The sequence below is a fragment of the Coregonus clupeaformis genome, chromosome 2 (genome assembly GCF_020615455.1).
Source record: "Coregonus clupeaformis isolate EN_2021a chromosome 2, ASM2061545v1, whole genome shotgun sequence".
NCBI classification, from domain to species: Eukaryota; Metazoa; Chordata; class Actinopteri; order Salmoniformes; family Salmonidae; genus Coregonus; species Coregonus clupeaformis.
In genome coordinates this window covers 29896955-29919870 of record NC_059193.1, presented here as the reverse complement: position 1 = coordinate 29919870, position 22916 = coordinate 29896955, and positions in this window count along the sequence as shown.

Below are 22916 nucleotides of genomic sequence, written 5' to 3'. Positions count from 1 at the left end.
ACCTACCAGCCAGCTCTAGCCTGGACAATTATCGGCCAGTCTGCACAGCGTGTTATCGACCCAGAGCATATCAGATTTTCTGCCGGAATCACTGAATCACTGGACCTTAACACTGGACCATCGCAACTAGCTAGCTGCAACCGAATGGCTGTTGTTGGCTAATCACCACTGTCCCAACGTACCAGTTAGCCTTGAGCTAGCCTTGAGCCAGGCCCATCTCCTGGCTATCTACCTCTCTGTCAACCGGACGATCCATCACGACTGGTTTGCCGACGTAATCGTCTGATGTGGCTTCAACAGGCTTCCCGTTGCGACGACCACGAAGAACCATCTGCTAGCCCTGGCCCACTAGCACACGCAATCAACAGCCGTGCCACCTGCTCGCCTGTGCTGTAGCAGCCTACGAACTGCTCCCAGACTTACTTATTGCTGTTCACTGGACCTTATGATCACTCAGCTACACAGCTAATGCCTGCTGGACTGTTCCTTTACACAGTACCCCATCCTGTTTATCTGTTTAGCCTCAGCCCAAACTTTTGTCGCCATTACCAGTTGTTGTCTTAGCCCTCTCGAATAACACCTGTGATTGCGTATTGCCTCTCTCCCATGTCAATATGCCTAGCCTATTGCTGTTTGGGTTAGTTCTTATTATACAATTTCACTGTAGACCCCACAGTCCCGCTCAACTAGCCTCAGAGAGCTCCTTTGTCCCACCCCCCATACACGTGGAGACCGGCTCAATCGGTACCTCAAGTGATGCTATCTCTTTCATAGTTACCCAATGCTTAGGTGTACCTCCACTGTACTCATATCCTTCCATATCCTTGTCTGTACATAATGCCCTGAATCTATTCTACAATGCCCGGAAATCTGCCCCTTTTATTCTCTGTACCCAACGCACTAGAAGACCAGTTCTTAAAGCCTTTAGCCGTATCCTTATTCTATTCCTCCTCTGTTCCTCTGGTGATGTAGAGGTTAACCCAGGCCCTGTAGCCCCCAGTATCACTCCTACTCCACAGGCACTATCATTTGCTGACTTCTGTAACTGTAAAAGCCTTGGTTTCTTACATGTTAACATCAGAAGCCTCCTCCCCAAGTTTGAGTTATTCACTGTGTTAGCACACTCTGCCAACCCTGATGTTCTAGCAGTGTCTGAATCTTGGCTTAGGAAGGCCACCAAAAATTCAGACATTTCCATCCCGAACTACAACATTTTCCGTCTAGATAGAACTGCCAAAGGGGGCGGAGTTGCAATCTACTGTAGAGATAGCCTGCAGAGCTCTATCATACTATCCAGGTCTGTGCCCAAACAGTTTGAGCTTCTACTTCTAAAAATCCACCTTTCCAGAAATAAGTCTCTCACTTTTGCCGCTTGCTACAGACCCCCCTCAGCCCCCAGTTGTGCCCTGGACACCATATGTGAATTGCTTGCCCCCCATCAATCCTAGAATACAAGAGTTTGTACTGCTTGGTGACCTAAACTGGGATATGCTTAACAGCACGACCGTCCTACAATCTAAACTAGATGCCCTCAATCTCACACAAATTATCAAGGAACCTACCAGGTACAACCCTAAATCCGTAAACATGGGCACCCTCATAGATATCATCCTGACTAATTTACCCTCTAAATACACCTCCACTGTCTTCAACCAGGATCTCAGCGATCACTGCCTCATTGCCTGCGTCCATAACGGGTCCGCGGTCAAACGACCACCTCTCATCACTGTTAAACGCTCCCTAAAACACTTCAGCGAGCAGGCCTTTCTAATTGACCTGGCCCGGGTATCCTGGATGGATATTGACCTAATTCCGTCAGTAGAGGATGCCTGGATGTTCTTCAAAAGTGCTTTCCTCTCCATCTTAAATAAGCATGCCCCATTCAAAAAATGCAGAACCAAGAACAGATATAGCCCCTGGTTCACCCCAGACTTGACTGCCCTTGACCAGCACAAAAACATCCTGTGGCGTACTGCATTAGCATCGAACAGCCCCCACGATATGCAACTTTTCAGGGAAGTCAGGAACCAATAAACACAATCATTTAGGAAAGCAAAGGCTAGCTTTTTCAAACAAAAATGTGCATCCTGTAGCACTAACTCCAAAAAGTTTTGGGACACTGTAAAGTCCATGGAGAATAAGAGCACCTCCTCCCAGCTACCCACTACACTGAGGCTAGGAAACACTGTCACCACCGATAAATCTACGATAATCGAGAATTTCAATAAGCATTTTGCTACGGCTGGCCATGCTTTCCACCTGGCTACCCCTACCCATGGCCACCAGCTCTGCACCCTCCGCTGCAACTTGCCCATGCCCCTCCCCGCTTCTCCTTCACCCAAATTCAGATAGCTGATGTCCTGAAAGAGCTGCTAAATCTGGACCCCTACAAATCAGCTGGGCTAGACAATCTGGACCCTTTCTTTCTAAAATTAGCCGCCGAAATCTTTGCAACCCCTATTACTAGCCTGTTCAATCTCTCTTTCGTATAGTCTCCCCAGAGATTGGAAAGCTGCCGCGGTCATCCCCCTCTTCAAAGGGGGTGACACTCTAGATCCAAACTGTTACAGACCTATATCCATCCTGTCCTGCCTTTCGAAAGTATTTGAAAGCCAAGTTAACAAACAGATCACCGACCATTTCGAATCCCACCATACCTTCTCCGCTATGCAATCTGGTTTCCGAGCTGGTCATGGGCGCACCTCAGCCACGCTCAAGGTCCTAAACAATATAATAACCGCGATCGATAAAAGACAGTACTGTGTAGCCGTCTTCATCGACTCTGTCAATCACTGCATTCTTATTGGCAGACTAAATAGCTTTGGTTTCTCAAATGACTGCCTCGCCTGGTTCACCAACTACTTCTCAGATAGAGTTCAATGTGTCAAATCTGAGGGCCTGTTGTCTGGACCTCTGGCAGTCTCTATGGGAGTGACACAGGGTTCAAATCTCGGGCCGACTCTATTCTCTGTGTAATCTAGAATCGTCTTCCTATTTCGCAACAAAGCCTCCTTCACTCATGCTGCTAAACATGCCCTCGTAAAACTGACTATCCTACCGATCCTTGACTTCAGCGATGTCATTTACAAAATATCTTCCAACACTCTACTCAGCAAATTGGTTGTAGTCTATCACAGTGCCATCCGTTTTGTCACAAAGGCCCATATACAGTGAGGGAAAAAAGTATTTGACCCCCTGCTGATTTTGTACGTTTGCCCACTGACAAAGAAATTATCAGTCTATCATTTTAATGGTAGGTTTATTTGAACAGTGAGAGACAGAATAACAACAAAAAAATCCAGAGAAACTCATGTTAAAAATATTATGAATTGATTTGCATTTTAGTAAGGGAAATAAGTATTTGACCCCTCTGCAAAACATGACTTAGTACTTGGTGGCAAAACCCTTGTTGGCAATCACAGAGGTCAGACGTTTCTTGTAGTTGGCCACCAGGTTTGCACACGTCTCAGGAGGGATTTGGTCTCACTCCTCTTTGCATATTTTTTTTATAAATTGATTTGCATTTTAATGATGGAAATAAGTATTTGACCCCCTCTCAATCAGAAAGATTTCTGGCTCCCAGCTGTCTTTTATACAGGTAACGAGATGAGATTAGGAGCACACTCTTAAAGGGAGTGCTCCTAATCTCAGTTTGTTACCTGTATAAAAGACACCTGTCCACAGAAGCAATCAATCAATCAGATTCCAAACTCTCCACCATGGCCAAGACCAAAGAGCTCTCCAAGGATGTCAGGGACAAGATTGTAGACCTACACAAGGCTGGAATGGGCTACAAGACCATCGCCAAGCAGCTTGGTGAGAAGGTCACAAAAGTTGGTGCAATTATTCGCAAATGGAAGAAACACAAAATAACTGTCAATCTCCCTTGGCCTGGGGCTCCATGCAAGATCTCACCTTGTGGAGTTACAATGATCATGAGAACGGTGAGGAATCAGCAGAGAACTACACGGGAGGATCTTGTCAATGATCTCAAGGCAGCTGGGACCATAGTCACCAAGAAAACAATTGGTAACACACTACGCCGTGAAGGACTGAAATCCTGCAGCGCCCGCAAGGTCCCCCTGCTCAAGAAAGCACATATACAGGCCCTTCTGAAGTTTGCCAATGAACATCTGAATGATTCAGAGGAGAACTGGGTGAAAGTGTTGTGGTCAGATGAGACCAAAATCGTGCTCTTTGGCATCAACTCAACTCGCCGTGTTTGGAGGAGGAGGAATGCTGCCTATGACCCCAAGAACACCATCCCCACCGTCAAACATGGAGGTGGAAACATTATGCTTTCGGGGTGTTTTTCTGCTAAGGGGACAGGACAACTTCACCGCATCAAAGGGACGATGGACGGGGCCATGTACCGTCAAATCTTGGGTGAGAACCTCCTTCCCTCAGCCAGGGCATTGAAAATGGGTCGTGGATGGGCATTCCAGCATGACAATGACAATAAGCACACGGCCGAGGCAACAAAGGAGTGGCTCAAGAAGAAGCACATTAAGGTCCTGGAGTGGCCTAGCCAGTCTCCAGACATTAATCCCATAGAAAATCTGTGGAGGGAGCTGAAGGTTCGAGTTGCCAAACATCAGCCTCGATACCTTAATGACTTGAAGAAGATCTGCAAAGAGGAGTGAGACCAAATCCCTCCTGAGACGTGTGCAAACCTGGTGGCCAACTACAAGAAACGTCTGACCTCTGTGATTGCCAACAAGGGTTTTGCCACCAAGCACTAAGTCATGTTTTGCAGAGGGGTCAAATACTTATTTCCCTTACTAAAATGCAAATCATTCATAATATTTTTAACATGAGTTTCTCTGGATTTTTTTGTTGTTATTCTGTCTCTCATTGTTCAAATAAACCTACCATTAAAATTATAGACTGATCATTTCTTTGTCAGTGGGCAAACTTACAAAATCAGCAGGGGATCAAATACTTTTTTCCCTCACTGTACTACCCAACATTGTGACCTGTACGCTCTCGTTGGCTGGCCCTCACTACATATTCGTCGCCAAACCCACTGGCTCCAGGTCATCTATAAATCACTTCTAGGCAAATCCCCGCCTTATCTTAGATCATTGGTCACCATAGCAACACCCACCCGTAGTATGCGTTCCAGCAGGTATATCTCACTGGTCATCCCCAAAGCCAACACCTCCTTTGGCCGCCATTCCTTCCAGTTCTCTGCTGCAAATGACTGGAACGAACTGCAAAAATCTCTGAAGCTGGAGACACTTATCTCCCTCACTAACTTTAAGCATCAGTTGTCAGAGCAGCTTACCGATCACTGCACCTGTACACAGCCCATCTGTAATTAGCCCACCCAACTACCTCATCCCCATATTGTTATTTACATTGTTATTTATTTTGCTCATTTGCACCCCAGTATCTCTATTTGCACATCATCTTCTGCACATCTGTCATTCCAGTGTTAATACTAAATTGTAATTATTTTGCATTATGGCCTATTTATTTCCTTACCTCCATAACTTACTACATTTGCACACACTGTATATAGATTTTATTTTGTGTTTTTGACTGTACGTTTTGTTTATTCCATATGTAACTCTGTGTTGTTGTTGTTTTTATCGCACTGCTTTGCTTTATCTTGGCCAGATCGCAGTTGTAAATGAGAACTTGTTCTCAACTGGCTTACCTGGTTAAATAAAGGTTAAATAAAAAATAGAAATTCCATGAGAAGAACGATTTTGGGGATTTCTCATGGTCTGACAAACACCGCTGTAGCTCGGCCACCTTCCACCGCAGATGCGGAAGGCCAACATAGGCGGATGTGGTGGTTTGAGACACAGCCCATGCAAAAAAAAACGGATATCTAGCTTAAACTGACGGATTTTGATGGGGATATATTTTTTAAATGTTACTTAATTGACTCTTATTAATGCCCTAAAATCACATTACAGTAAGTGGCGATACTGGAACATATTCATGGCACTCTCAGGATAGCTATGATCACTGTCACGGTTTCGTCCGAGGCGGCCCCTCCTCCTTGTTCGGGCAGGCTTCGGCGGTCGTCGTCCCCGGAGTACTAGCTGCCACCGTTCGATGTTTCATGTTTGTTTGGTTTTGTCTGTTTGTAACACCTGTCCCTTGTTAGTGTTTGATTGTGTTTCCTATTTAGTTTCGTATGTTGGGTCAGGTGTTATGTGTGATTGTTTTGTCAGCTGTGTTCATGTTGATGGGGTTTTTTCTCTCAGACTGTGTTTATTGAGAGTCCGCACTGCGTGCGCCTTTTCTTGTTTTACGCACTGTTGTGTGTGTGCGTTTAGTCGCTCTTGCCTCCTGGTTGGGTTGGCTATTTCTCCTGTTTGGAGTTCATTTTTGACTACTAAAAGACTGTTGACGAACACCTTTGTGCCTGCGCTTGATTCCCTGCACCACATCCACACTCAGCGTTCTGACAGAATCACACATCACCCATGGAATCAGCAGGAGCAACCGCGCCAACAGAAAGCATGGAGGACCGTCTTCGTGGGCAGGAGGACCGGATCAACCAGATCGGTCATGCCCTGGAGCGGGTGATGAACACTCTCCACCGATGGGAAAACAGCGGGGTACCCACGGCCCCACCTACCGGACCATCCCCATCGGTCAGTCCTCCTGTCCAACTTCCGGAAACCAGTGGTGCAAGTGGAGCTCTACCTCGCCACCGTACACCCGGCGCCCTCGGGACACTAGAGCGTCTCCGCCCTCATCTCCTGTCTCACCGGCAAGGCGTTGGAGTGGGCCAACGCCGAATGGAGGAGAATGGACGCCGCTACCACTACCTATGCAGAGTTCTCCCGCCGCTTCCGTGCCGTGTTTGACCATCCACCAGAAGGGAAGGCGGCGGGGGAGCGTCTGTTCTACCTCCGACAGGGGATGAGGAGCGCCCATGACTTTGCTCTGGAATTCCGGACTCTAGCGGCAGATGCAGGGTGGAATGAGCGGGCCCTCATAGACCACTTCCGTTGCAGCCTCCGGGAGGACGTCCAGAGAGAGTTGGCGTGCAGGGATACCTCGTTGTCATTTGACCAACTGGTCGACATGGCCATTCGGCTGGACACCCTGCTCGCCACCCGTGGACGTCCCGGGTGGGGTTCGCCCATTTCATCCTCCAGCACCTCCGAGCCGAGCCCTATGGAGCTCGGGGGTGCTGGCGCTAGAGAACGGAGGAATAGGAACCCGAGGGGGGCCGTTCCCTGCACTAACTGTGGCCGTGGAGGGCACACCGCGGCTAGGTGTTGGGGAGGGTCCCCCGGTGGAGGAGAGGGTAGGCCACGCATTGGGGGGTCCCCCCAGGTGAGTAGGCGCCCTACTTACCCAGAGCTTTCTCTCGTTCACCTAACCTTGCCTGTTTGTTTTCCACAGGTTGCACCTCGTTCCCAGCATAAGGTGCTAGTAGATTCAGGCGCAGCTGGGAATTGTGTAGATCGCCAGTTCTGTGTAGAGTTAGGGATTCCTCTCCTTCCCGTTGATAAGCCTTTCCCTGTTCATGCCCTAGATAGCCGTCCGTTAGGATCTGGGTTGATTAGGGAGGTCACAGCGCCCCTTAAGATGGTGGCGCAGGAGGGTCATGAGGAGACGATTCAGCTCTATCTGATTGACTCTCCTGCGTATCCGGTGGTGCTGGGGCTTCCCTGGTTGATGAGTCATGACCCTACTATTTCGTGGCGAGAGAAAGCTCTTAAAGGGTGGTCTGTCCAGTGTGAGGGGCGGTGTCTGGGTGTTTCCATAGGGGCGACCTCGGTGGAAAGTCCGAATCTAATGCCAGCACTGCATATTCCCCCCGAGTATGAGGATTTGAAACTGGTGTTTAGTAAAACTAGGGCGGCGCAGCTTCCGCCTCATAGACTGGGGGATTGTGCGATAGATCTCCAGTCAGGAGCAGCTCTCCCGCGGAGCCATGTGTATCCCTTGTCTCAAGAGGAGAGGAAGGCAATGGATACTTACATCGCCGAGTCTCTGAGACAGGGATACATACGGGCCTCCACTTCACCCGCTTCCTCGAGTTTCTTTTTTGTGAAGAAAAAGGATGGAGGTCTGCGCCCGTGTATTGATTACCGCGGTCTCAATCAGATTACGGTGAAGTACAGCTATCCACTTCCTCTGATTGCGACTATGACGGAGTCATTACACGGTGCTCAGTTCTTCACAAAATTGGATCTCAGGAGCGCATATAACTTGGTGCGCATTAGAGAGGGCGATGAATGGAAGACAGCGTTTAGCACGACCTCCGGACATTACGAGTATCTCGTCATGCCATATGGGTTAATGAATGCTCCCTCAGTCTTCCAATCCTTCGTCGATGAGATTTTCCGGGACATGCAGGGTCAGGGAGTAGTCGTGTACATAGACGATATTCTGGTGTACAGTTCTACCCGAGCAGAGCATGTAGCCCTGGTGCGCCGAGTGTTGAGGAGGCTGTTGGAGCATGACCTATATGTCAAGGCAGAGAAATGTCTGTTCTTTCAGAAGTCGGTCTCCTTTCTGGGTTATCAGTTGTCTGCGTCAGGGGTGAAGATGGAGGTGGACCGGGTGTCAGCTGTGCGTAATTGGCAGACCCCAACCACTGTGAAGGAGGTGCAACAGTTCTTGGGTTTTGCGAATTATTACCGGAGGTTTATCCGGGGTTTTGGACAGGTGGCAGCTCCCATAACGTCTCTGTTGAAGGGGGGTCCGGTGCGCTTGCGGTGGTCAGCTGAGGCGGACAGGGCTTTTGGGAAACTGAAGGACCTGTTTACCTCGGCGCCGGTGTTGGCGCATCCGGATCCCGCGTTACCTTTCCAGGTAGAGGTAGACGCGTCCGAGGCCGGTATAGGGGCCGTTCTCTCCCAACGGTCTGGCACACCACCTAAACTCCGTCCCTGTGCCTTTTATTCTAAAAAGCTCAGTCCGGCGGAGCGGAATTATGACGTAGGGGACAGGGAGCTGTTAGCCGTGGTACAGGCCCTAAAGGTGTGGCGGCATTGGCTTGAGGGGGCTCAACACCCTTTCCTCATTCTAACTGACCACCGTAACCTGGAATACATCCGGGCAGCTAGGAGACTGAATCCTCGCCAGGCCCGCTGGACTATGTTTCTAGCCCGGTTTGTGTTTAAAATTACTTACATCCCTGGGTCCCAGAACGGGAAGGCAGATGCCCTGTCTCGGCGGTATGACTCGGAGGAGAGGTTCGTTGAGCCCACTCCCATACTACCAGAGTCTTGTCTGGTTGCACCGGTGGTATGGGAGGTCGATGCCGAGATCGAGCGGGCGTTACGCACCGACCCAAGTCCTCCACAGTGTCCAGTGGGTCGGACGTACGTTCCGCTCGAGGTACGCGATCGCCTCATTTATTGGGCTCATACGTCCCTCTCCTCTGGACATCCAGGTATCGGCCGGACAGTTCACTGCCTTAGCACTAAGTACTGGTGGCCAACGTTAGCCAGGGATGTGAGGATTTATGTCTCCTCCTGTTCGGTGTGTGCCCAGTGTAAGGCGCCCAGACATTTGCCCAGGGGTAAGCTACAACCCCTGCCCGTTCCACAACGACCCTGGTCCCACCTCTCGGCGGATTTTGTCACAGACCTTCCCCCCTCACAGGGGAATACTACCATCCTGGTTGTTGTGGATCGGTTCTCGAAGGCCTGTCGTCTCCTTCCCATGCCGGGTCTACCCACTGCCCTACAGACCGCTGAGGCTCTGTTTACCCATGTCTTCCGGCATTACGGGGTACCCGAGGATATAGTGTCTGATCGAGGCCCCCAGTTCACCTCCAGAGTGTGGAGAGCGTTTATGGAACGGTTGGGGGTTTCGGTAAGCCTTACCTCGGGTTACCACCCGGAGAGTAATGGGCAGGTTGAACGTGTTAACCAGGATGTGGGTAGGTTTCTGAGGGTACGTTCCTTGGGCCGAGATGGCACAGAACTCTCTCCGCCACTCCTCCACCCAACTAACCCCTTTCCAGTGTGTGTTGGGGTACCAGCCGGTTCTGGCACCTTGGCACGAGAGCCAGATCGAGGCCCCTGCGGTGGATGAGTGTGTGCGGCGCTCGGAGGAGACATGGAACGCTGCCCACGTACATCTGCAGCGGGCCATCCGTCGGCAGAAGACGAGCGCCGATCTCCACCACAGTGAGGGGCCTGTGTACGCACCTGGAGATCGAGTCTAGCTCTCGACCAGAAACCTGCCCCTCCGCCTGCCCTGCCGGAAGCTGGGTCGGCGGTTTGTGGGGCCCTTCAAAGTCCTGAGGAGGTTGAACGAGGTGTGTTACAGGTTAGAACTGCCTATTGATTATAGGAATATTAACCCCTCGTTCCATGTGTCTCTCCTCAGGCCGGTGGTAGCTGGTCCACTCCAGGAGTATGAGATAGAGGAGACTCCTCCGCCCCCGTTGGACATCGAGGGGGCTCCGGCGTACACTGTGAGGTCCATCCTTGATTCGAGACGCCGGATGGGGGTCTTCAATATCTCGTGGAGTGGGAGGGTACGGCCCGGAGGAGCGGTGCTGGGTGCCGAGGAGGGACATATTAGACCAGTCCCTGCTGACCGAGTTCCATCGGGGTCATCCTACGCGCCCTGCTCCGCGTCGTCCTGGTCGTCCCCGAGGCCGGGGTCGGCGCACGGCTGGAGCCGCGCGTCAAGGGGGGTGTACTGTCACGGTTTCGGCCGAGGCGGCCCCTCCTCCTTTTTCGGGCAGGCTTCGGCGGTCGTCGTCCCCGGAGTACTAGCTGCCACCGTTCGATGTTTCATGTTTGTTTGGTTTTGTCTGTTTGTAACACCTGTCCCTTGTTAGTGTTTGATTGTGTTTCCTATTTAGTTTCGTATGTTGGGTCAGGTGTTATGTGTGATTGTTTTGTCAGCTGTGTTCATGTTGATGGGGTTTTTTCTCTCAGACTGTGTTTATTGAGAGTCCGCACTGCGTGCGCCTTTTCTTGTTTTACGCACTGTTGTGTGTGTGCGTTTAGTCGCTCTTGCCTCCCGGTTGGGTTGGCTATTTCTCCTGTTTGGAGTTCATTTTTGACTACTAAAAGACTGTTGACGAACACCTTTGTGCCTGCGCTTGATTCCCTGCACCACATCCACACTCAGCGTTCTGACAATCACTCCTGAATAACTATACTAAAGCTTTAGCGAAAAACATCAACAAGACAATGGCATTGGATTTGTGTGTTCAAACAGTGACACAGGCCCTACCCACCTAGTGCTTACACACTGAGCTATAATGAGAGCACGACACACAAACACACACACGCCTATTTTTAATGGCACGGAGAGTGTTAACCATGGTAGATATGAGAAGCCTGAGAAACAATAGGCCATGCGATTTAAGTATATCCTCAGATTTAAAACTTAGAGTCTTTAAAGTTGTATGTGAAAGCCCTGTGAAGCTCACCACGCCCAAGAGAGGAGAGCTGTTTTCTTTATAGTTTCTGATTGACTTCCATGGACTCCCAATCATGAGTCACTCTGTGTGCGCTGCCATTGCCCTTCCCCCCCGCTACCCCAGCCCCCCTAAACTGAGTTCTGCTCTTTATTTATACCTTAATGGGCAAATGGCCCACAGCTAACTACTAACTCCAATGTCTATGAAATAATTCAAAGCCAATACTAACACAATTGTGGAGCGCAATTAAATTACTGTTAGGTGGGTAATTTGAGTCTTGGTTAACCAGGTCTGAAGAGAGAGTCGTATTGTCCAAGTGTTACTTTATTCCTTTTTAATTACAATGTTGAGAGTTGGGCAGACATCCACTCTCTGACTGAGTTTATGTCTCTCCTTAACTGTAGATTGAATGCTCCTACGATGATGGGCATATTGGTACCAAATGGTGGTTGTGTGTGCGCATGCATGCGTGCGTGCGTTCATGAGTGTGTTTTAGAGGTGGAAAAATATGATTATTGGTATGTCTGATATTGGTATCTCCAGATAAACACTTTATCTGGAGATGCCATGGCATCTCTTCACACTTTGACCACAGACAATCCAAATAATTACATCTCTTTCTAGGAGTGTGTCAAATGTTCTGGTCAGAAGACTCAGTCCCTATGGAATAATAGGAACACTAGTGCTGGCATATTATGCATTGGCCATAGGCCTGCATGTTTTCTATTATCACATAACGTTACTGTATAGTATTACCTATATACAAGATCCAGACAGTCACTTCTTCTCCCAACTACAATATGAGTTTGCCAACATGCTGTCAAAACTTTTTAGAAAGATCCCCTGCCACAGGGATTTTGGATTCCATGCTAATTCTGACAAAAATATATATCTATACTGCAATAGTACACATCATCCAGCCAAACCCAAAACCATTAAATGTAATATTCAATTTGGACAATGTGAGTGTCGTTTTTATCATTGCGCCACTATACATTCAGTATCTTTCATTGTGAATTGATATCACAACCTTTTACAAAGTTCTGTGCATGTAGGCTGTGTAGATTTCAGTTCTATTCTAGAGTATCCAATATTATTATATCTTCTGCTAAATGATACAGTATACTTTCCAAATAAGCTGCCGAGCCACCCCTAGCCTATACACTGTTCCTCTCTTGGACCCAGTGAGATCTGCACTGGTGGAACATGTGCTAGCTAGCTAGCCCAAAGGTAGCCTATAGCGCCAGATGGAATGGCAGAGCCACAAGCTGCTGTTTGCTGACCAAATGTTTGTCGCCTAGTTCGATCAAGGGCCCATTCTCTCTACTGTGTCTGCTACTGTTGTCACACGGATCATTAGCCACCAGTCCTCATGGCTGCTCTTGCAGGCTCTCTACATTTTCCTTGGACCTTTTTCCCATCACCCTGCCTCCTCTCACCTCATCTCCTCATTCCTACAACCCCCCTTCCAACCCCCACCCCAACAACCACCCACCCTCACCTTCTCAATCTACTCTCGGATCATTTCAATTTGCATCCCGACTGGCCCGGATTCCCCCAGCCCAGTTAAAAGGCAGGGTATTTGTTGTGTTCTCGGTTAATGCCGAGCAGAGCTTTAAATACCCATATCAAATCTTGGAGGCTCAACAGATTCAGTTTTGCAAACCTGTATCGAACAGGGGTTCAATCCGTCAGCTTAGAAGTGTACACTCCTTAAGTTCTGTGATAAGGTAAAACCAATCACTGGATTAGGCCCTCTCTCTTCCAGACAGTGATGGTGGATTTCTGTATAAAGCATCTCTTGGTAGGAATGTAGTATGGGTTTATAGGCTGGTGGGATAACATTGTGCTGTTTTGATTTTCCTCAAGGGTAAGAGATGCTACCGTTGAAAAATGTTGGTTTTGTTTCAGTTTCTTGATTAAGGGTATACATTATAGGTCTAGTGTTACCATTGGTGTGCGTGATATACACTACATGACCAAAAGTATGTGGACACCTGCTCATCAAACATCTCAATCCAAAATTGTGGGCATTAATATGGATGTTGATCCCCCCTTTGCTGCTATAACAGCCTCCACTCTTCTGGGAAGGCTTTCCACTAGATGTTGGAACATTGTGGCGGGGACCTGCTTCCATTCAGCCACAAGAGCATTAGTGAGGTTGGGCGCTGATGTTGGGCGATTAGGCCTAGCTCGCAGTCACCGTTCCAATTCATCCCAAAGGTGTTCAATGGGGTTGAGGTCAGGGCTCTGTGCAGGCCAGTCTGGTTCTTCCACACCGATCTCAACAAACCATTTCTGTATGGACCTCGCTTTGTGCACGGGGGCATTGTCATGCTGAAACAGGAAGGGCCTTCCCCAAAGCACAGAATCATCTAGAATGTCATTGTATGCTGTAGCGTTAAGATTTCCCTTCACTGGAACTAAGGGGCCTAGCTTGAACCATGAAAAACAGCCCCAGACCATTATTCCTCCTCCACCAAACTTTACAGTTGGCACTATGCATTGGGACAGGTAGCATTTTCCTGGCTCCCGCCAAAGCCAGATTCGTCCGTCGGACTGCCATATGGTGAAGCATGATTAATCACTCCAGAGAACGTGTTTCCACTGCTCCAGAGTTCAATGACGGTGAGCTTTACACCACTCCAGCCGATGCTTGGCATTGCGCATGGTGATCTTAGGCTTGTGTGCGGCTGCTCAGCCATGGAAACCCACTTCACGAAGCTCCTGATAAACAGTTCTTGTGCTGACGTTGCTTCCAGAGGCAGGTTGGAATTTGCTAGTGAGTGTTGCAACCGAGGACAGACCATTTTTAGCACTCGGCGGTCCGGTTCTGTGAGTTTATGAGGCCTACCACTTCCGTGAGCTTTTGTTGCTCATAGACATTTCCATTTCACAATAACAGCACTTACAGTTGACCTGGGCAGCTCTAGCAGGGCAGAAATTTGACGAACTGACTTGTTGGAAAGGTGACATCCTGTGACGGTGCCACGTTGAAAGTCACTGAGCTCGTCAGTAAGGCCATTCTACTGCCAATGTTTACCTATGGAGATTGCATGGCTGTGTGCACAATTTTATACACCTGTCAGCAACGGGTGTGGCTGAAATAGCCGAATCCACTAATTTGAAGGGTTGTCCACATACTTTTATATAATAGTGTATCATGGCATACTCAGAGCAATTGAGAATAAGATTTGATTGAATAAGCTATCAGGTTTCAAAAAGGTGAGCAATTTTTGTATTTATTCATCAAACAAAACTAGACTACTGTCATAATTAGTATTAGAGCCATTGCGAACTTAGCATCACATGCCCATGTGAGGCATTCAACAACAAACCACAGGCTTCTTTTTTTCGCTAGGATAACTTTACATGCCATATGGTGAATTCATAACTCATAAAAAGGAGGATCTCAAGAGTCCGATGCTAGAATGTTTTTGTGGTTACGTTCCAGCTGGTTTTGGGGAGAAGTGGGAGGTTTTGTGAAAAGAGTGAGGTTGAGTCAAAACCCATGGCAGGTACATAAATAACTTTCCAAACAAAAATATACAACTTCGGTCTCTGCTGTCTATGTTCCGAGTGTGTAGCAATGCTATAATACCATCCTGGACCACATTGAATTGAATTGAATGAGGTAGCCATTTACTCACTGCAAGCTACAAACCAAATGATAAGTCTCTTTTTTCCCTCACTTGAATTTGGGTTTCCACTTCGGGTTGCCAAAAAGCATTGTCTGGATCTCTAGCTTCCACTCTGACGTTTAACGCTTGGTCTCACACTGAAAGCTTTGAGGCAACGTTTGTGGACAGCCCTAGATCCAACTGTCATATTCGTTTAAGTTTTGGTTTTGCTCGAATGCAAAGAGATCAGTGCGATGATTGGTGATGAAAACTCATCTCGCAGTTTTGACGACTTAAGTGTGAAAAGTGGAGAGGCTGCATATTTGAGTGGTCCGTACTTTTTAGTCCAAATTCAACACAGTTATTGGACTTCATTTTACATCACGTCGCTTTTATATGCCATGTTGTTACTCAGTAACTACATTGATAACAAGAATGTAATTAAGCTATTGTACACGGCAAGTACAGATATAGTACATTAAACAATGGTTGCATTGTAATACAGTGGGGAAAAAAGTATTTAGTCAGCCACCAATTGTGCAAGTTCTCCCACATAAAAAGATGAGAGAGGCCTGTAATTTTCATCATAGGTACACGTCAACTATGACAGACAAATTGAGAAAAAAAAATCTAGAAAATCACATTGTAGGATTTTTTATGAATTTATTAGCAAATTATGGTGGAAAATAACTATTTGGTCACCTACAAACAAGCAAGATTTCTGGCTCTCACAGACCTGTAACTTCTTCTTTAAGAGGCTCCTCTGTCCTCCACTCGTTACATGTATTAATGGCACCTGTTTGAACTTGTTATCAGTATAAAAGACACCTGTCCACAACCTCAAACAGTCACACTCCAAACTCCACTATGGCCAAGACCAAAGAGCTGTCAAAGGACACCAGAAACAAAATTGTAGACCTGCACCAGGCTGGGAAGACTGAATCTGCAATAGGTAAGCAGCTTGGTTTAAAGAAATCAACTGTGGAAGCAATTATTAGGAAATGGAAGACATACAAGACCACTGATAATCTCCCTCGATCTGGGGCTCCACGCAAGATCTCACCCCGTGGGGTCAAAATGATCACAAGAACGGTGAGCAAAAATCCCAGAACCACACGGGGGGACCTAGTGAATGACCTGCAGAGAGCTGGGACCAAAGTAACAAAGCCTACCATCAGTTACACACTACGCCGCCAGGGACTCAAATCCTGCAGTGCCAGACGTGTCCCCCTGCTTAAGCCAGTACATGTCCAGGCCCGTCTGAAGTTTTCTTGAGTGCATTTGGATGATCCAGAAGAGGATTGGGAGAATGTCATAATGTCAGATGAAACCAAAATATAACTTTTTGGTAAAAACTCAACTCGTTGTGTTTGGAGGACAAAGAATGCTGAGTTGCATCCAAAGAACACCATACCTACTGTGAAGCATGGGGGTGGAAACATCATGCTTTGGGGCTGTTTTTCTGCAAAGGGACCAGGATGACTGATCCGTGTAAAGGAAAGAATGAATGGGGCCATGTATCGTGAGATTTTGAGTGAAAACCTCCTTCCATCAGCAAGGGCATTGAAGATGAAACATGGCTGGGTCTTTCAGCATGACAATGATCCCAAACACACCGCCCGGGCAACGAAGGAGTGGCTTCGTAAGAAGCATTTCAAGGTCCTGGAGTGGCCTAGCCAGTCTCCAGATCTCAACCCCATAGAAAATCTTTGGAGGGAGTTGAAAGTCCGTGTTGCCCAGCGACAGCCCCAAAACATCACTGCTCTAGAGGAGATCTGCATGGAGGAATGGGCCAAAATACCAGCAACAGTGTGTGAAAACCTTGTGAAGACTTACAGAAAACGTTTGACCTGTGTCATTGGTAACAAAGGGTATATAACAAAGCATTGAGAAACTTTTGTTATTGACCAAATACTTATTTTCCACCATAATTTGCAAATAAATGTATTAAAAATCCTACAATGTGATTTTCTGGATTTTTTTCTCCTCATTTTGTCTGTCATAGTTGACATGTACCTATGATGAAAATTACAGGCCTCTCTCATCTTTTTAAGTGGGAGAACTTGCACAATTGGTGGCTGACTAAATACTTTTTTTCCCCACTGTATTAGTTTATTCACATAGATGTATTATTTTAGGTACTGCAGACTGATATTGTAGTATCATATTATCACTAAAACATACCGCCACATAGCATGTGAGCTATATAATCCATGTAATTAAATCAGCTTGGACTTCAAATGATAGTTGAGCTCTCGTAGGAAGATCAAAGGACAGTATGGCTGCAGACATTGCACTACCCACAACCCCTTGTGTTAGCTTCAGCTCCTCCATGACACATAGATTTGATATGCACATCTAGCTGTACTCCTTTACAGTCACTGTTATAATGCATTATAAACATATCATAAGGCATTATAATGGATGTTATAAGGCACTATATGCATGTACTTTATAGAAAGTGTTACAAAAATGTATATTGTTTTGGGCATTCTATCGTCACTCACATTCATAATCTTCCAATCCATCCACTCTGATTTGAGTGCTCTTAATTGGACTCATTGATCTGTTAAAACACTCATTGTAAGCCTCCATTTTCTCAACAAGCTCTTGGTATAATCCCTCTGTTTGGCAGGAGAACAATGTAATTATTATTGTGATCTAAATCGATACATATGTAGGAGAGGAAGTTGACGTTAAAACAATGTAAAGTGGTTTGTATTTGTTGTATGTACTATTACAGCAATACTAATTTGGTTATGTTGGAAGCTGCAGGTTTTCTAATGTAACTAGTGCATACTTGATACCAAATGGCACCCAGCAGTGCTTAACATACCCCCTAATAAAGCCAAAGTTGCCATGAAATAAATACCAGGTGCTTAATATGTTGCATACATATAGTTTTCCTGCCAGCTGACAACATATTGCCAGACTTTAAGATTTTGAGTTCCTCAAATGTTTTCTCACGGGTAAGATGCATTTCCAAGATGCAAGAGGTGTTTCCACCCAGACATTGGGCGAACCAGGGCTTCTCCATGCCAAGTGAATATTATGATTGAATGTCTGCCTTCGTGGTGTGTGTGTGTGTGTGTGCATGTGAGTGTGTGTATGTGTATGTGTGCATGCACGCCCAGAACACTACTTTTCCCAATTCTTAACGTTACTGTGGTGTCCCATACAGTCATGTGTTTCCTATAAAACTAGGGGAGTTTATTCAAGAAATGACATAATAAAAGTTTTAAAACGGTGCTGTAAGTACAGTGAGAGGGCAATGACTGATTGCGAACCAAATAAATACCAATTAAATGCAGTCATTGAGTCTAGCCATGAGACGCCATAATAAATTACAATATATTTAATCACCAATTTGGAGTGGGAATTTGGGAGGTTTTGAACATTGTGAATGAGAATCTTTTTTTATTTTATTGTAAAGTGCGATAAACCGTTGACCTACAAACTTTCATGAGGATGTTTTAAATAATTTACTAGAAAACGGTTTTCCCTAGTATTCCTATGGTTCTAATTTAAACATTTCATTGCCATGTACTAAGTGTTGGAGCAGCATATGTCATGATAAATATGTTCGAGACACTTTGAATCCAAACAGCAAAAATAGGGGTCCAAATTTGGTTAAAAAATTGGAAATCCGTTCACTAAAGAAGACCAAATAGCATACAATTAAGCATACGATTATGTACTTTGCCATGTAAAATCTGTCTCTATTTGAAAGATAGATTTCTAAGAGATTTCTACTTTAGGTCACCTGCTTAGCAAAACAAGTTAGCGACTGGCGGCCTGAGTCGGTCTGGATCCTCCCTTAGTCTAAAATCTAAATGCACACAGCTTTGTCCACCAACACCAACAGGCTTTGTGAGTACGGATTATGAAGCAAAATGAGAGCAAAAATCACATAAGGTCGACCACTCCCAACCATTAGGTGGTTGGCTGCCTAATCCAGGGATTACCTGAGATACCATCTCCCCCACTCCACGTTTCCTTGAAAACACAACAGAGTGACCACATACCAATTCCCAAGCCTTGCCTATTTCCTATAGGCACACATGAATCTTTAATATCTTTAATACGGTAAAAGAGTTAGCAGACGTATAATCATTATAGGCTGATGTCCACGCAGCCATCTGTGGCGCTCCCAGGTGGAGCAGTGCATCTTGGGAGAGACGTTCTCCTCATACAAGCCGCATGGTGGCGTTGGGATACATGTCTGATAACCTTCATTTCTGCTCTTGTGGACATACCTATTGTATAAAATTTTATTAACAAAAATAATGTGACAGAAACTAGCTTGTAGCTTTTTTTTAACCTTATTAAAAGGGCATGAGAGGAAGTCTGTACATGCTGAGAAACAAGCGTCTGTTACCATTTTTGGACTGATTCCCATCTCTACACCTACAATGTGTGCTTAAAGGCCAATGCAGACGTTTTTATCTCAATATCAAATAATTTCTGGGTAACAATTAATGACCTTACTGTAATCATTTTCCATTAAAACAGTGAAAGTAAATAAAAATTTCTTTTTAGCCAAAAAATATTTATCAAGCAAGTATTTTACTAGGACTGTCTGCGAGTGGTCTGAGCAGGAAGGGGGAGAGATATGTAATCTGAAAATGAACTGTTATTGGCAGAGAGGTTTTGAACTCTCTTTGTTAGTGGTATATATTAACATACCGCCTGGTGATGTTACCAGGCAATCCACAACTCCACCAATGCAAAACCTGCTGATTAGAAGGTGCTGTGTAGATTGTATTTTCAATCAGCAACTATGAGGAAATAACACAGATCAAATTTCTTTCATCAGACATCAGCTGTTGTACAATATGATACAAAATATAGGAAAAACATAATTTTCTCTGCACTGGGCCTTTAAAAAGGCAATTTTGTTTCAAAGTGGATTCAAACAATGGACCACCCTCAGTACAACCCATTGCCCCACCCCACCCAAAGATGCCCTGAGCCACCTGGTGATGTCGTCCAAACAGCAGATTAAGACGGGCTAATGCCTAGCCCAACAAGTGTAGCTCCGGGCAAAGGATGGGCTACATAAATATACCTAAGAGGTGTCTGCTGTGCTGCAACTTGGGTGGACTACACCCCAAGGGCAATGTGTCTGGAAGCTACCATCAGAGTCATTGTTGGGAAGCATCACCATCACCTTTTCTTCCTTATCTCTGATTCTCTAATTGTCAATGATGTACGGTCCTGTAATGTCTGTGTACTTGAAGGCTGGGAGGAGGGATGCGAAGATTAATGCAATATACGAAGAATAGCCCGACTAGAAATAATATTGACTAACTACATATATTGATCTCTCCACTCTTCGGCTAATGTTGACCTGGGGCTGGTCTATATGGACCGTGCTCTTGTCAGTGTCCTGCCTGAGGGATGGGCTGTAGCTCCTAAGGCCTAAACATTTGCTTTACGGTCTGACAAACACATAACAGGAGTACTGCTTGTTTTGCCCAAAAGAGGGCCACAGACCCCAGTCAGCAGTGATCTGGGTGGGGTATAAGATTATTTGGGAGGATGGGGTGTGTATCACTATGGTCACACCTACACAAAATAGAAAATTATGGCTGCCATATGAGGTCATTCTCTCTGGTTTTTGCTGTTTCATGAGATTGTGCAGTAATTTGTTCATCAATGAATAGGGCTTATTATTGCATGAGAGAGAGAGAGAGAGAGAGAGAGAGAGAGAGAGAGAGAGAGAGAGAGAGAGAGAAATTGCTCGTCATGATGTCACAGAAATCGTAGCATTGGCATGAGTGGAGATACAGTATGTGTAGGAGGTGACATTGACACACACACACACGGCTGTCCCATTGAGCCCCTTGATCCTTTAGGTGACAGGTCGCCTGATGGCACACAGCTGCACTATCCCAGAAGCCTCTCTGCTCTACGCTCTTTGAGGAGAAAGGCTCAATATGTCTTTTTTCTCCTCATGTAATTATTCCCTTCATCAGCTTGTGAAGGGAGCCCAAAGGCCAACCCAAGACATGCCATGACATTAGTAAGGGAGACGTAAAGGGACAAACAGCGTGGCATGCAAAGGGAAGATTGACAGTGATAGGAGGAGGGGGAGTGTGGAATCAGAGTGTCCTGTCTAATACACAAGTGGAGAAATGTCAGTGCTGTTGTGCGACAAACGATGTTGTCAGTGAGGGAATATTTCCGGATGAGACAATTTCTGCTGGCAGTCTGTTGAAAGAGAGTGGGGTTATGACGCTCACTTCCATATTAAGCATTGAATCAATCAGGACAGCTCCATTTTACAGTAATTGGTATTCTAATGCCTAAACATGAGCATGCAGTGTATGTAGAATGTGTGTATGTGCACATGTGTGTATGTGTGTGCTTCTGCATGTTTGTGTGTGTGTGTGTGCATGCGTGTGTGTATATGTGTATGTGTGTGCATGCGTGCGTATGTGCATATGTGTGTGCAGCGTGCGGCAGCCCCACCGATTATGAACATACATGATCTCCCGGTGAAAGACAATAATATTGGCATTAAACACCTCAAAGAGGGGAGATGCTGGCAGTTTTTAATATATCTTAAATTATGTCAGGAAAAACACTGGAACATCACACAAAAGCCAGAGTCAGTGTATACTGCTATCTCATAAAGCTGCCTATCTCTCCAACAATATTGACATAGGGAGCAGGCAAGCAAATGTCAGCCCCTATAACATATGAAATACTTAACGTAACCAATTTTCACCTGTCAATCAGCAAAGGGAATAATGACAGACGGACCTGAAATCAATACGGCACAATTGAATTTTCAACTCCCAAGTTCCAAACATGTTTCGTTCTGCACCATAAAAGACTGTCAAATGTCACAGGGACAAGAGCTGCCGGAGCATTTCTAAAGATGTATTTTATTTCACCACGCAACATGGTTACTTCTGCTGCTAAGGGAAACAGTTTCCTTAGGATAACTAGGTTTGTAGGTAAAACATTGCAACCCAAGGCCATTTTGGCTCTAATCAACTGTTAGAGCCCAGTGCGACGTGCAAGGTGTGAATTGTGTTTCAGTTATTGTCATGAAATTAAATGTTTACTTATGTTGGCAATTCCCTCTATACAACCTGGTTCACTACATGTACAGGCAATGAACATGAATGTGAAACTTCTAATGGATTGAAATGCAATAGGAATGCACAACAATAGAAGTGCAATATTATTTTGGTTGGTATTTACGTCTTTGGATAATGTATTAGATATTAATTGATTATGACAACTGAATTATTACTATTTTTTAATTCTGTAGAGGATTAGAAAAGTATATTCCATCTTGTATTTTCTCACAACCTACATACACTTGCATGTGAGACATTCTAATAAACACAGAGACTTTCCAACAGATAAAATGTTCTGGTTTGTTTTCCATATGGTCCATACTACAGTATACCTTCATTATACAGGAGAATGACATTAGGTGCCGTGAACATGCTAGTCTTTGTATGCCACCTCATTTAGAACATACTGCACTCTGCCTCACATAATCAATAGGTGATCGGGGGTACAACAGAGGCACCCATTACTGTCCCAGACGTTTGGAACATCAAACGGAGAGGGATGCTTTTGAAGAGTCGCTTTATCCTTGAAAGTTCTCTCAGAGACTGCAAGGAGATATTTAGACACTGATAGATGTGGTTTGGCCATCTCCAAGGGTCCTCCATGAACGGGATCGGATTTCACACCAGGCATTGTGGTTCAGCAGTGCAGTATTACAGTCCTGGTCACTGGTAAAGAAACAATGTAAAACATAGTACCGCGGACTAACAGTTTGTGATTTAGTATATTGGGGTAATGTAACTGTCATGTATCCCCGTCAACCCAGAGATAACAAGATAGCTAACATGTGTGGTCAATACGATCCATTGTTACTCAACACAGACTGCTCCAAA